The sequence below is a fragment of the Vombatus ursinus genome, unplaced genomic scaffold (assembly GCF_900497805.2).
Source record: "Vombatus ursinus unplaced genomic scaffold, bare-nosed wombat genome assembly UNPS02014798.1, whole genome shotgun sequence".
NCBI classification, from domain to species: Eukaryota; Metazoa; Chordata; class Mammalia; order Diprotodontia; family Vombatidae; genus Vombatus; species Vombatus ursinus.
The window spans coordinates 1,398,511-1,412,902 of record NW_020954576.1 but is presented as its reverse complement, the minus strand read 5'-3'; the positions used below and the strand labels follow the sequence as shown (position 1 = coordinate 1,412,902).

Here is a 14,392-nt window from a genome sequence, read left to right as displayed (position 1 = left end):
CTCAAACAGAATCAAAATCTATGGAATTCTAGCTAGTGACCAATCAGCCAGCCTGAAGAAAAGTAAAGAAATGGGTTGGGAAGATAGTACTATCCATTGCTTCCATGGTCTTCTCAGTTACTGCTTGCCAAATGTTACAGAAGCTTCCATAGTTACCAAGTTTCCTCAGGATTTAGGATTTAGCCGTTCAACCCCTTAAAAGCATTAAATCATGTGGTGTTGACTGAATTTCAGACTCCACTAAGGTCTAAGGAATACTGAGATGGAAACTTCTAATAAGCTAACAGGTGAAAAAGACTAGAATAATGATAAGAATTAGAGAATTCTTTTTTTGGGATGCAGGCAGGAGTGGGAAGCAAAGGATCAGGATATTATTGAGACAGCACTAGGAAACAGATCTTAGAAAGATGAAACACACACACACACACACACACACACACACACACACACACACAGAGCCCCTCAAGTCTCCTATCAGATGAATCCAGTTTAAGTAGGAATATTTTTATGATAGGGATGGAAGGCAAAGAAAAGAAAAAGAGGAGATAGCAATTCAAGAGCACACCTAATTCTTTTGCAGCTCATTATCCCCTAGACCAAAGTGAGAAACTACTTGCTCCATGGATTTTAGAAGTCATTAAAACACAACAGCAAAACACATGAAAACATCACGGAGAATAAACTGGGGGTGAAATCAAAGCCTAAAGAACTGTCTCATGATATAATCCACAGATGCTTTCTCTGCAAAAGTCAGTTCTTGCAGACAGGGGCAAAACTTCCTTATGCATGTTTTCCCGGGCTTAGCCAAAGCTGAGGAACTGCAACTTCGTGTGGCATTGTCTGATAGGTTGGATTTTTCCCGAGTAAGAGGTGGACAGCTTTACTCTGGGACTAGATTTATAGTCAATCTGGGTGTGTGTCTCATTTTTTTCCTTTCCCTCCAAACCGTCTCAGAAAAGGTTTGGCTATTGTGCCTTGATATGGAATGATGTAGGGCTTTAAGTACTTGCAAAGGGCCTGAAAAAAAAAATCTCCTCAGTCTTAGTTATGGCTCAAGTCTCAATATTTCTCCAGTGGTTGATATAATCAACCAAAGCTGGTTTGGCTTTTCTCAATGAGCCAAAGCAACAAGAGCCTTCTGAGCCTGGGAACAGAGGGACTTCTTGTCAGTATGACTCCCAATGGGGTGGCTAACATGGAATATGCTTCAGAGTCTGGAAACCAGGACAACGCAGCTGCTGCTCCCCTACATATATACCTCTAGCTGGGGGGAGGGGATATCAGTAAATTGAAACAAAACTCTCTGGTGTACATCTGGAATACTACTGCTCAGATGGCTGTTCTCCACCCCACCCCCCATCCAAGATGAACCTAGAAGCCCCAGTATTTGACACTATTAAGAACACCTCTCTAGCCCTGCTGTTCCTGAACCAAAATCCAACCTGGAGGCCCAACCCGTCCACTGGCAAAAAATGTCGGGAACTTTGCCAAAAAGGAAAAAAAATGCACACAGGCTTCCAAGTGTGATTTAAGATTGAGAAGTTCAGAAAAGCAAATTCCCCACACCTCTCTGCTGCACACCCCCCCCCCCAACTATGCAAAATGGAGCCTTGAGTACAGACTAAAAGCTCAGGTCCAAATCACTGGTCAAGGAGAGTGATTAACATTGTTCCCAAGCAAGTATTTGAATGTAGATTTTATTCAGCCTGGCTCTGAACAGGAAGTTAACACACACCACACATAAACCACAGTGTCATGAAGATGGATGCTGTTGTCAGCTTTGAGTCACTCTCTCCTTACAGATTGGGTTTTTCAGGAGAGGTCTGGAGCAGGGCAAAGGTCCATCAACCTCACCTCCCTCCTTTGGAACTGGGTCACTAAGCTCATGGTGGCAGCCTTCTGATTCCTGCTCTTCAGCACCTGTCCTCAGGCAGTCAGTCAACAAGCATCTATAAAGCACTTAGTAAGTGCTAAGCTAGAGATACAAAGAAAGGCAAAAACAGACCCTGTCCTCAAGAAGCTTACACTCTTAACAGATGGCATCACTAGTATTATCATTGCCGCTGGACAATAAGTCTTGACACACATCTATGCCCCAATCCTCTATTCTGAACAGTCTCCATTTGGGTTAATATTCCCAACAACACTGTCTACTCACACTTTAAAGTCCAAGGAAGTGCTACCCAAAGTTTAGCACAGTCCTAGGACATAGTAAGTTCTTAATAAATGTTTTTGATTGATTGATCCCTAAACTAATGCTTACGCAGCAAGCAGTAGCCTGTGTTCACACAACAGAGAAAAAAACACAAAACTATTTCAAATGCAATTCTGGGGCACACCTCCAGAAGCAGCTTCTTTTTCAACTCTGAGATGACTGAAGTACTAGTTTCAAGCAATGCTCTCCCTCAATAAGCAAGACCAAGTTCAGCACCAGGAAGAGGAAATCAAATAAATGTCAAGTCTTGGAAAAAGTTCTGGATTCACAGCATCAAAAATATCAGTAAAATCGAGATCAAACTTCCAAGTTAAGTTAACTACAATTCCCTTATACAAACACTGTTTCTGTCAAAATTTAGTCAGAAGTCATTTGCAGTTAGTTACTATCAATAAAGTCATCAATCCCCCACTCCCTGAACACACTGGTGTACTGGTGTTACAACTTTTCTCCAACAATTACAGATCCCTCCTGTACATTTCCCCCTCAGCACACTAGTCTTCTCCTCTGCTTCAGGTTGTTCCACAACCAGTCAGGCTCCCTCAAAGAAAAAGAATGAAAAAATCCTCTACTGCAAGACAGGAAGCCAGTTTTCAGGAGGCTGTCTGGTTCCCCAGAGATGACAGCAGAGGAAAAAGCGGATGGCTTAGCTAGCCTCCACATGCCACCCACCATCAACGCCTCCATCCTCACCTCAGTGCCAGTCCTAAGAGCTGACATCTTGTGGTTGGAGAGAAGTTGGTATCTGAGGGAGATCAAAAGGCTACAGCACCTCCAGGGAAAAAGGAGGGCTGCCCCACGGTAAGACAGGAGAAGGTACCTATGCTCATCCACGGGTGCACAATTACATGGTATATGTGTAATTGAGAACGGGTAACGAAAAAGTACTATAAAGATCCAGGTTGCCTTTTTTGGGGGGGGGAAGGGGAAGAGTGGGGGACGGTAAGAGAATGGGAAGGGTGGAGACCCACAGTGCCTGGCCCTGGGTTACTGTGCAGAAAGGTGGCCTAGCTGGCATATAAGTAACAGATTATCTCCTAGCTTGGGGTGGGGTGGGGGTGATATAGATGAATAAAGGGTCGCAGAGGCCTCTCCTGATCGAAAATCCCTTGCCTAAATGCAAAGATAAACCATTCGCTGGGACCCTCACCCTTAAAAGCGCCTTACCGGTTCCATCCACCCGGCATACACACACTACCGAAAGGAGGGGAGCCCCCCCCTTCCCCAGGGAAAAACTGGGGTTAGGTAGGTTTTTTTGAAAATGGGGCTGCGCGAGGCAGGAAAGGGGGAAGAGAGCGGCGGGCGTGAGGCGCCGAGGGAAGCAGGGGAGGGGGGAGGGAGAGACGGGGCGCGAGGTTGGGGGGAGGGGGAGTAAGAGAAGAAGGAATGAGGGGGCGCGAGCCCGGGGACGCGCGGGAATGAAGTGAAAGACGGGGGCGCGCGGAAAGGGGGGGTGGGGCGAAGGAGCTCGGGGAAGCGGGGGTGCGAGGCCGGGAGACTGGGGGAGCTAGGCAGAGGTGAGGTGGGAGAAAGGGGGCGCGAGGCGGGGGCGCGCGGTCGGGCGTCGGCTCCAGGCCGCTTCCCCTCCCCCCAGCTCATCCACCTATCCCTTACCCCTCCCCCTCCTCCGCTTCCCTCCCTCCCTTCCTCCCTCCCCTCCCTCTTCACCGCCCCCGAGCGGGCTGGCCTAGGCCGCGGCTCCTTACCTGGCGGTGGCGGCGGAACTCCCGGCTCGGTCCGTCTCCTCAAGCGGCAACGGAGGCGGCGAAAAAGGAAAAGGCGGCGGCAGTATGGACTCCAGGCCCCCGCTTTCGGGGCCGGGGAGAGGGGAAGGGGAGAAGAGAGGGCGGGCCGGGCCGAGCCGGGCCGGGGCGGGCTGGCGGGCGGAGCAGACACTGCGGTACAGACAGGGACAGCGGCGGCGGCACCGGCGGCGGCGGCGGCGGCACCACACAAACAAGGACGCTGATTGGGCAGCTGCCAAGCGCTCCGACCCCGCCTCCTCCACACGCCACGACGCCTATTGGTCTACCTGCACCCAACGTCCTGTCCCCCTCTTCTCGAGCATACCAATGGACGATAGGATGCCCGAACTCGATCCCTCCCTCGGCCAGTAAGTGGCTAACTTGATGATGATTGATGTACATATTGTCCAATAAGAAGTGGAAAAGGGGGATGGTCTAGCGGGGGCGCGTTAATGGGTACCTCAGCCAGCCCCAGACACATCCGGGTCTTCTGCTGCCTATTAAGTGTCGGGGGTCAAAAAATCGCTTCAGGCTGCAACTTTCCCTCAGAGACTTTTTAGTCCCCAGGCAGCCGCCGTACGGGGCTCCCCCAAAACCGGGGTCCCCTTTGCCCCCTCGCTTGTTCTTCCCACCTGAAGGGCCGAAGCTGAAGGAAATGCACAGAACCCTCGGGGAGCCCGGAGTTGCTTCAACGCGGGGTGCCTTCGCGACACAAGCCGGGCGCTCCCGGATGGAGCTTCCTTTAGGCCCCGGAGGCAGGCCCTTGCCCCACCGGGGCGTGGCCAACCCCCTCCCGCCGCGGTAGCCTGGCTGTTCTTGTGCTCGGCCAGGCCGCTGCCTCCTACTGCGCCTTTTGTAGGCCTGGCGGGGGCGACTCTGAGGAAGGAGCAGCTCAGGCGGTCGGGGGCCGGCTCCTAGCCTGATGGGGGATGCTTCCTTCAGGCCTTCTTTCGCCAGTGTGAAGGAAGAGCCACGGCCCAGGTCTTTGGGGAGCCCTGGGTGATATGCAAGGGACACAGGCCCTACCCTGCGGACTCCCTGGTCGGATGAGAGTACACGACGGGCCTCCCAAGATATGGCTGGAGAGGGGAGGGAGCTTTAGATACTGGTACTCAGGGAGAAATGGACAGGACCCCATTAAAGCCTCGGTGGGCCACGGGCAATTTGTCCTAGCAAGGGTATTTCTTTCCCCTTGGCTAGCCGTGCTTTTAAGAAACTAGCATACAATGGAAGAAGCCAGACTGCAACTTGGATTTGTATCTTGTAGGGTAATAGATGTTTAAAACTGGCCGAGATCTGTGTAAACAATCAAGCACTTGATAGACACCTACTATATACAAAGCCCTGTACCAGAACCTGGGGATAGAGACTAAATGAAAAACTGCCTACCTTCAAGAAGGTAACTTGTAACTTGCTCTTTTTAAAGATGAGGAAGCTAGCTCAAAGAGATTAAATAATGTTTCAAATAGCAAGTGGCAAAGACAGGATCAGGATTCAAATCTAGCTCTCAATCCAAATCCAGCACCGTTTTCATTTTGCCACACTTGACCTGGACTTTATTGATGTAGGTATTCTCTCCAGATTGAAACTCTCCTGTACCAACTCACATTATGCAGTTCTTGTCTCTGGAATTTCATGTTGTTGTCATTGTTTAGTCATTCAGTCCTGTCAGACTCTTCCTACCTGTAGACCATGGGGTTTTCTTGGCAAAGATGCTGGAGTGGTTTGCCATTTCCTTCTCTGGCAAACAGAGGCCATGTGACTTGCCCAGGGTCACACAGCTAGTAAGTGTCCAAGGTCAAATTTGAACTCAGGTCTTCCTGCCTCCAACCCCACAAAATCTCTCCACTGAGCCACCTAGCTGCCTTGAAATTCCATAGGCAGCCGTATAAAGGAGCTAATTGGTACTGGAAGCCTTCCTCTAGGCTTTTTAATACTTCATCAATACCTACACAGCTAGAATTATTAAAGATAAAATGAAGAAAAGCAATCAATCTCCATTCCTTTCCTGGGCAAGGCTACCTAGTGAATCGTGATCCTGCGAAGAGCACCTCTCTTTTTCTCATGGCACTCTTGTGCTGTATCCCCGAAGTAGTGTCATCCATTCCTAACTCCCATTGGTATTGTTCCAGTTTTAACATTTGCTACTCATTCCATTAAATTCTGATATAGCCTTTCCCCCCTCAACTATTCTTTTTCCTCTCCTACAATTGTAGAGGAATCCTCTGCTACAGCTGGGTGGGGCAGTGGAGAGTGCTGGTCCTGGAGTCACTGAGTTCAAATCTAGCTGGTTCTTCATGAACCTTGGAGGTAGAACCCACCACCTTCTAAAGCAGAGGATTTCACTTTAGGACAGCTATAATTATTAGCAAGTTTTTCCTTGTATCAAACCTCTCTTTACCTTCCCCTCATTGCTTCTTCTGAGGAAGAGCAGAACACATCTAATCCCATCTACCAGATAGCACCTCAGAAATATCATGTGTTCCTTACCCCCAAAGTCTCAGTCAGTAAACATTTATTAAGTGCTATGCTTATGCTATGCTTAGTTATGTTAAGCACTAGGGATACAAAGAAAAGCAAAAGATAGTCCCTGGCCTCAAGGTGCTCACAATCTCACCAGAGAGACAACAAATGACTACAAACAAGCTATATACACAATAATTAGGAAATAATTAACAGAGGAAGGTAGCTAGAACAGAGTATTGGGCCTGGAAGCAGGAAAACTCATCTTTCTGAGTTCAAATCTGGCCTCAGACACTTCTAGCTGTGTGACCCTGGGCAAGTCACTTAACCCTATTTGCCTCAGTTTCCTCATCTGTAAAATGAGCTGGAGAAGGAAATGGCAAACCACTCTAGTATCTCTGCCAAAAAAAACCCAAATGGAGTCACAAAGAGTTGGAACAACCACAACAATCAACAGAGGGAAGTTTCCTTTAGATTGTAAACTCCTTAAGGGCAGGAACTATCTTTTATCTCCTTTTGTTATCCCCAGCTTTAGTACAACAGCCAGGCACCTAGTAGGTGCTTAATAAATGTTCACTGAAGGAAAGTAGTAAAATTAAGAGGGATTGGGACAGGTCTACAATCGAAGGCAGGATTTTAGCTTAGATTTTTAGTTAGCAGAGATAAGGAGGGAGATTGTCTGAATGAGGGAATATCAGTGAAAATGCCTGGAATCAGAAGATGGGGAAATGGAGAGAATTTAAAACTCAAAATTTTTAAAAAAATGAATGTTAAATTTTTTTACGTGCAATTTGGAAATAATGAAATAAAATATACTTTTAAAATGAAAGAAAAAGATGGGGAAATGGAGTGTCTTGTTCCATGAACAGCAAAGAAAGGCTGCGGCACTGGATCAAATATGGGAGTGGGAGACCTGGTTAAAGTGTAAGAAGACTGAAAAGGTGGGGGAGGTGTCCAGGGTCATGAAAGGTTTTGAATGCCAAACAGAGGCTTTCTCAATTGATCCTGGAAGTGATAGGGAACCACTGGAGTTTATCAGGGGGAAAGGAAATATGTGACATGGTAAGACCTGTGGCTTTAGGAAAATCACTATGGTGGCTAAATGGATACATTGGTGTAGGAAGAACAAGGGAGATGAGGGCCTGCACCAGGGTAGTGACAGTATCAGAGGAGAAAAGAGCGTATTTGAGAGATGTTGCAAAAGTAAAATCAACAGGCTTTGGCAACAAATTGGATATGTGGGACTAGAGAGTGAGGAGATAAGGATGACTTCTGGGGTGTGCCTGGGGGACTGGGTGGATAGTGGTGCCCTTGACAGAAATAGGGCAGTTTGAGGGAAAGATTAATGAATTCAGTTTGGGACATGTTGAGTTTGAGATGTCAACAGGACAACTTGTTCAAGATGTTGAGGAGGCAGTTGGAGATGCAAGATTGGAGGTCAGCAGAGAGGTTAGATCTGAGAATCATTAGCATAGAGACAATCATTGATTCTCATGGGAGCTGATAAGATCACCAAGTGAAATAGTAGAGAGGAAGAAGGAAGAAGAGGGCCCTGGACAGAGTTCTGTAAGATGCCCGTGGTTAGCAGACATGACCCAAATGAAGACCCAGCAAAGGAGACAGAGTGGTCACATTATAGAAGAAAATCAGGAGAGAATAGTGTCCCAGAAATCTAGAGAAGAGAGTATCAAAGAAAAGAGGGTGATCAACTGTGTCAGTGGCTGCAGGGAGGTTAAGAAGGTTGAAAATTGAGAAAAAGCCATTGGAGTTGGCAGTTAAGAGGTCACTGGTAACTTTGGAGAGAGAAATTTTGGTTGAATGATAAGGTCAGAAACCAAACTGTAGAGTTAAAAAGAATGAAAGGAGAGAAATGGAGGAACCTATTGAAAGTTATTTCAGGGAATTTTGCTACAAAAGGCAGGAGAGCTAGGGATTGGTAAGCTAAGTATCCCTAGATGATTTTTGATGTAAACTTAAGGCCCTTTGCCAGCCTACTTGCCCTCCACTGGATGCGCTCAGTATGATCAATGTCCTTCTAGAATGTGGTGCCCAGAAATTAACACACTATTCTAACTGTAGTCTGATCAGAATTTATCACATTGCTTCTTACTAGATACTGCCATTCTTAATTCAACCTTTGATTACATTAGCTCTCTTAACTAACATGTCACACTGTTGACTTATGTTGAACTTGAAGTCTATTAAAACCCCCTGATCTTTTTCAAATGAATTTCACAGATGGGAAAGACATGAGTTCATAAAAAACTGGGTCAACAGTGTGATTTAGCCACCAGTAATGCTAATTCTTATTTCATTGACAGGAAAAATAGCCAGTACTAGAGTTCTTGCAGGTAGCTAGATGGTACAGTGGATAGAGTACTGGTCCTGGGGTCAGAAAGACTCATCTTCCTGAGTTCATATCTGGCCTCAGACACTTACTAGGTGTGTGACCCTGGGCAAGTCACTTAACCCTATTTGCCTCAGTTTCCTTATCTGTAAAATGAGCTAGGGAAGGAAATGGCAAACCACTCCAGTATCTTTGCCAAGAAAACTCCAAATGGGGTCATGAAGTTGGACATGACTGAAAATGACTGAACAATACTAGAGGTCTTAGTTCAGATGTAGGCTGCTCTAGTTAGAACATGTTCAGAGTAATGTGTTCAAGGTGTAGTCACCACATTTTAGGAAGAACAATGATAAACTAGAGTGGTGAAGGTCTTAAAGATCATGCCCCATGAGACTCAATTATCAAGTGTTAATTATTAAATTCCAGGAAGCTCACATTCTAATGGGGGAGAGAACATGCAAAGAAGACATATGCAAGGTAAACAGAAGGTAATCTAAGAGAAAAGGCACTAGCAATGGGATAGAGGAAAGGCCTCTTCCAGGATGTGGGATTTGAGCTGTCATGAAGGAAGCCAGGAAGTGGAGGCAAAGAGAGCATCACAGGCATGGGGGATGGCCAGTGAAAAGGAAAGGGATGTACCATGTGTGAGGAACAGAGAGAATGCTAGTTTGACTGGATTGTAGAGTGTGGGAATGCGAATAAATGTATAATGAGACTAGAAAGATAGGATAGGATGAAGTTATGAAGGACTTTAAATACCAGATACAAAAAAATTTAGATCTTATCCTAGAAGCAATGGGAGCCAGTGGAGTTTACTGAGTGAGGAATGATACAGGTCAGATGTATACATAAGGAAAAATCACTGTGGGCAGTTGTATGGAGTATACACTGGAGTACGAGACTCAAGGAAGGGAGATAATTAGGAGGACACTGCCATAGTCCAGGTGAGAGATAATGAACTAAGAAGGCAACTATGTGAGTAGAGAGAAGGAAATAAGACAATATGTTTAGTCTCATAGAATAAGAAACGGGTGGAAGACACCGAAACACAGATAAAGCTTTAATATTAGAAAAAAAATCCGAATTATTATAACTATCCAAAAGTGGAATGAGTAGCCTCAGGAGATAGTGAGATCTCTCTTAAAGGGGTAATCAGAAGCAAACACTTTGGAGGAGAGGCAGGGTCAAAAGAAAGAATAGAATAAATGGGGGGGTGGGATAGGATTAAGGGAAATAGAGTCAGTTTTTCACAACATGACTACTATGGAATTGTTTTGCATAATTGCACATGTACAACCTACATTGAGTTGTTTGCCTTCTCAATGAGGGTGGATGGGGAGGGAGGAAGGGAGAAAATTTGGAATCCAAAGTTTTAAAAACACATGTTTAAAAAAAAATTATCACATGCAGCTGGGAAATAAGAAATACAGGAAATAGGGTACAGAAATCTATCTTGCCCTACAGGAAAATAGAAGGGGAAGGGGATAAGAGAAGGGGGGAAGAGATAGAAGGGAGGGCAGACTAGGGGAAGGGTATTCAGAATGCATGCCATCTTGGGGTGGGGGGAGGGGGGAGGGGGGGTGAAAATTTGGAACTCAAAATCTTGTGGAAGTAAATGTTGAAAACTAAAAATAAATAAAAAGGAAAAAAATCTTCAAGCAAAGAATTATGGCAATCTATCAGGTATGTCAGAGGATTATTATTCAGGTATAGGTAGGAGTAGCTGGCTTCTGAGATCCTTCTCTTTTTTTATTTTTTTTTTTGGTGAGGCAATTGGGGTTAAGTGACGGGCCCAGAGTCACACAGCTAGTGAGTGTTACGCGTCTGAGGTCATATTTGAACTCGGGTCTTCCTGACTCCAGTGCTGGTGCTCTATTCACTGCACCACCTAGCTGCCCTGAGGTCCTTCTCAAATCTGTGATTCTCTTCAATTCTGTTGTCTAGCCATACCTCCTTGTGAAGGTACTTGTGTAGTTGTGTACTTGTGAAGTTAATTTTTTTAAACCCTAATGAAATGAAATTTCATCTTATTAAATTTGGTCCATTCTAGCCTTGGGTATTTTGGGAACCTCATGCTGTCTCCAGTGTGTTATCTGCAAATTTGATAAGTATGCCACATATACCTTCATCCAAATCACTGATAAAAATATTAAGCACATGATTCCTGGATCATTTCATTAAAGACCTCTCTTCTTCATTAATAATTTTCTTGGTCTGGTTATTCAACTAGTTCCAAACCTTAGTAAACTATCTTCTCCAGGGGTGGGGAACCTGCGCCCTGGAGGGCCACAGGTTCTCCACCCTGATTCTAGCCAATGTCTTCTTCTTGTCCAAAAGGATAGCATGAGAAATAGCATGGTGAATACTTTTGTTGAAATCAGTGTATGACAGTAGTAAATGACTGTAATAATCTAGTGTTTGATAAACCCAAAGATCCAAGCATTTGGGGTAAGAACTCAATATATGGCAAAAATTACTGGGAGAACTAGAAAGCAGTTTGACAGAAACTAGGCATAGACCAATATCTCACACCATATATCAAGATAAGGCATAAAAGGTAATATCATAAGTAAATTAGGGAAACATGGAAAAATGTACCTGTCAGATCTATAAATAAGGGAAGGGTTTAAGACCAAAGAAGAGAGAGAGATTATGAGAAGTAAAACAGATAATTCTGACTACATGAAATTAAAAAGCTTTTGCACAAAACTAATACAGCCAAAATTGGAAGGAAAACAGGAAACTGGGAGAAGAAATTTACGTTTCCCTGATAAAGGCCTCATTTCTCAAATATATAGGGAACTGAGCCAAATTTATGAAAATAAGAGCCATTCCCCAATTAATAAATGGTCAAAGGATATGAACTGGCAATTTTCAGAAGAAATCAAAGCTATCTATAGTCTTATGAAAAAATGTTCTAAATCACTACTGATTAGAGAAATGCAAACTAAAACAACTGAGATACCCATCAGATTTGCTAACATAAGAGAAAGGAAAATAAATGTTGGAGGGGATGTGGAAAAATCAGGATACTAATGCATTGTTGGTGGAGTAGTAAACTGGTTCACTCCAGAGGACAATTTGGAACTATGCCCAAAGGACTATAAAACTCTGCATGTCCTTTGATCTAGCAACACTACTACAAGGGCTGTATCCCAGAGAGACCAAAGAAAAGGGAAAAGGACCTGTCTGTACAAAAATATTTATAGCAGCTCTTTTTGTGGTGGCAAAGCATTAGAAATTGAGGGAACGCCCATCAATTGGGGAATAGTTGAACAAATTGTGGTACATCATTATGACAGAATACTACTATGCTGTAAGAAATGTTGGAGAAGATGGTTGCAGGAACAACCTGGGAAGACTTATATGAACTGATACGAAGGAAAGTGAGCAGAATCAGGAGAACATTGTACACAGTAACAGCAATATTATAAAAGATGATCAACTGTGAAAGACTTAACTCTGGTCAAGACAAGGATCTAAGACATTTTGAAAGGATTCATGATGAAAAAATACTATCCACCTCCAGAGAGAGAACTGATAAACTCTGAATGCAGATTAAAGCATACTTAAACAAAACTTTATTTTTGTTTTGTGTTTTCCTTTGCAACATGGTTAATATAGAAATGTCTGGCATGATCTCACATGTATAACAAATCAAAGTGCTTGCCTTCTCAAGGAGGGGAAAGGGACAAGAAGGGAGGGAATTTGAACTCAAAATTTTAAAAAATTTTAAAAAATAAATACAGTTTTAAAGATTAATAAATTTTTACATGTAATTGGGAAATATTTAACAAAATAAAAATTTTAAAAAATAAATCAATGTATATTCTATCTTTACAGTATTTCCCTGATCTACCAGTTTAGTTACGTTGCCAGAAAAGGAAATGAGGTTAGTCTGGCATGACCTGTTCTTAATGAAGCCATGCTGGTTCAGTGATTGCTAATTCCTTTTCTAAATGCTCAGATAGGCTGGCCTCATGGTTTGGGAGAGGGAACCTGTTCTTAGGGTCGTAGGTATGAGTGAATGATAGTCTGTTGCTTTCTTAGGTTTCTTGAGGTCCCAGGAGCACATCAGCTATAGGTTGTATGCATAGCTTATTAGCATACTCAGGTATGCCCCTTAGTTTCTGTCAATCCACAGATCTCAGGTTGGGGGTAAGAAGGTTTTGTTATTACTATTACCAGCATTAGTGGAATTAGAAGAAAATCAGAAAATTCTGCAAACTCCTTTAGGATAAGACCTACAATCATATCCCTTCTTTGGTGACTGGATTCTCTCCAGAAAGGCCCATCTTTTTAGTTCCAGTATTCTACTCCTGTTGGTATATGGATATAAACCATGGAATATATCTCCAAATGAGTATCACACGGAGAGCAACGAAAAGTTGCATGGCAGGAGCGCGCAGACTGCAACATAAAACTAATGAGGAACTTTGAAAAGCAAGAGTAAAAGATATTATCAGGGAAACGGTGGCATGCCAAAGGCCAGTGATGAGGTGGACAGCCAGGGTGTTTCACTGGTATTCTTATGACATCAGAAGAAAACAAGGAAGGTCATCACTATGTTGAGTGGACCCCCAATGGTGAACTTAAGGGAGGGCACAGCCAATAGTCACACAGGGCATGCAGGCATGGAAGAGTTGTGATCTGCATCATTTCAGGGAATCATTCAAACTGATGGGCTCTTAGATTCAACTGAAAAATGTCTTTAAATATAGTTCTTTTAGCAGCTAGCACAGGGTTGGTTACATAGCAGGCCCACAGCAAATACCTGAATTCTAAAATAGCTTGCATTTCCATAGAACTTTAAGGCTTAACAAACACTTTAGCTATATTACCTCATTTAATTCTCACAACCCTCTAAGGTAGGCAGTAAAATATCTATTCCCATTTTATAGCTGAGTAAACTGAAGATCAGGAGATTGGGACTTGAGATCAAGGTCACATAAAAGCTAGGACTCAAATGCAGGTCTTTTGACCCCTAAATTCAATGATAGATCCATTATACAAGGGCAGCTAGGTGGTGCAGTGAATAGAACTCTGGGCCTGGAGTCAAAGAGACTTCCCAAGTTCAAATCCAGCCTCAGACACTTACTAGCTGTGTGACCCTGGGCAAGTCACTTAACGATGTTGACCTCAGTTCCCTCATCTGTAAAACGAGCTGGAGAAGGAAATGGCAAACCCCTCCAGTATCTTTGCCAAGAAAACCCCAAATGGGGTCACGAAGGGTCAGACAAACAGAAAAACAACTGAACAACATCAATATCTAATATCTCTACAGCACTTTAACGTTTGCAAAGCATGTTACGTGTTAGTTTATTTGATCCTCACAACAACCCTGTGAGGTAGGTGCTATTGTTATTCCTGTTTTATAGATGAGAAAACTGAGGCTGAGGTTAAATGTCTTGTCTAAGTTTCCACAGCTAGTGAGATAAGATTTGAACTCAGGTCTTCCTAACTCCAATTCTAGCTCTCTACCCACTGTGTCATTCAGCTATCTGTGGGAACACTGTGGGAAGAGGAACTAAAAGTTCTAAGAAAGGATCAGGATGTGGGAGGCTGGCTGGGAGAGTGGTTCTAGGAGAAAGGCAGAAGGGAGGACTTGTCACAGAGCAGAAG

The 14,392-nt window shown here is 44.1% G+C and overlaps 1 protein-coding gene across 2 annotated transcripts in view; it reads right to left on the bottom strand.

The window, feature by feature from the left end:
• LOC114049995 (transcriptional repressor p66-beta) overlaps positions 1-4,086 on the bottom strand; it is a 104,402-nt gene extending 100,316 nt beyond the window's left edge. For both annotated transcript variants that reach the window (XM_027871492.1, XM_027871493.1), the window contains exon 1: positions 3,922-4,086. The gene's annotated coding sequence lies outside the window, so the exon portion shown is untranslated. The remainder of the gene's footprint in view (positions 1-3,921) is intronic.
• Between the last annotated feature and the right edge of the window lie 10,306 nt (positions 4,087-14,392).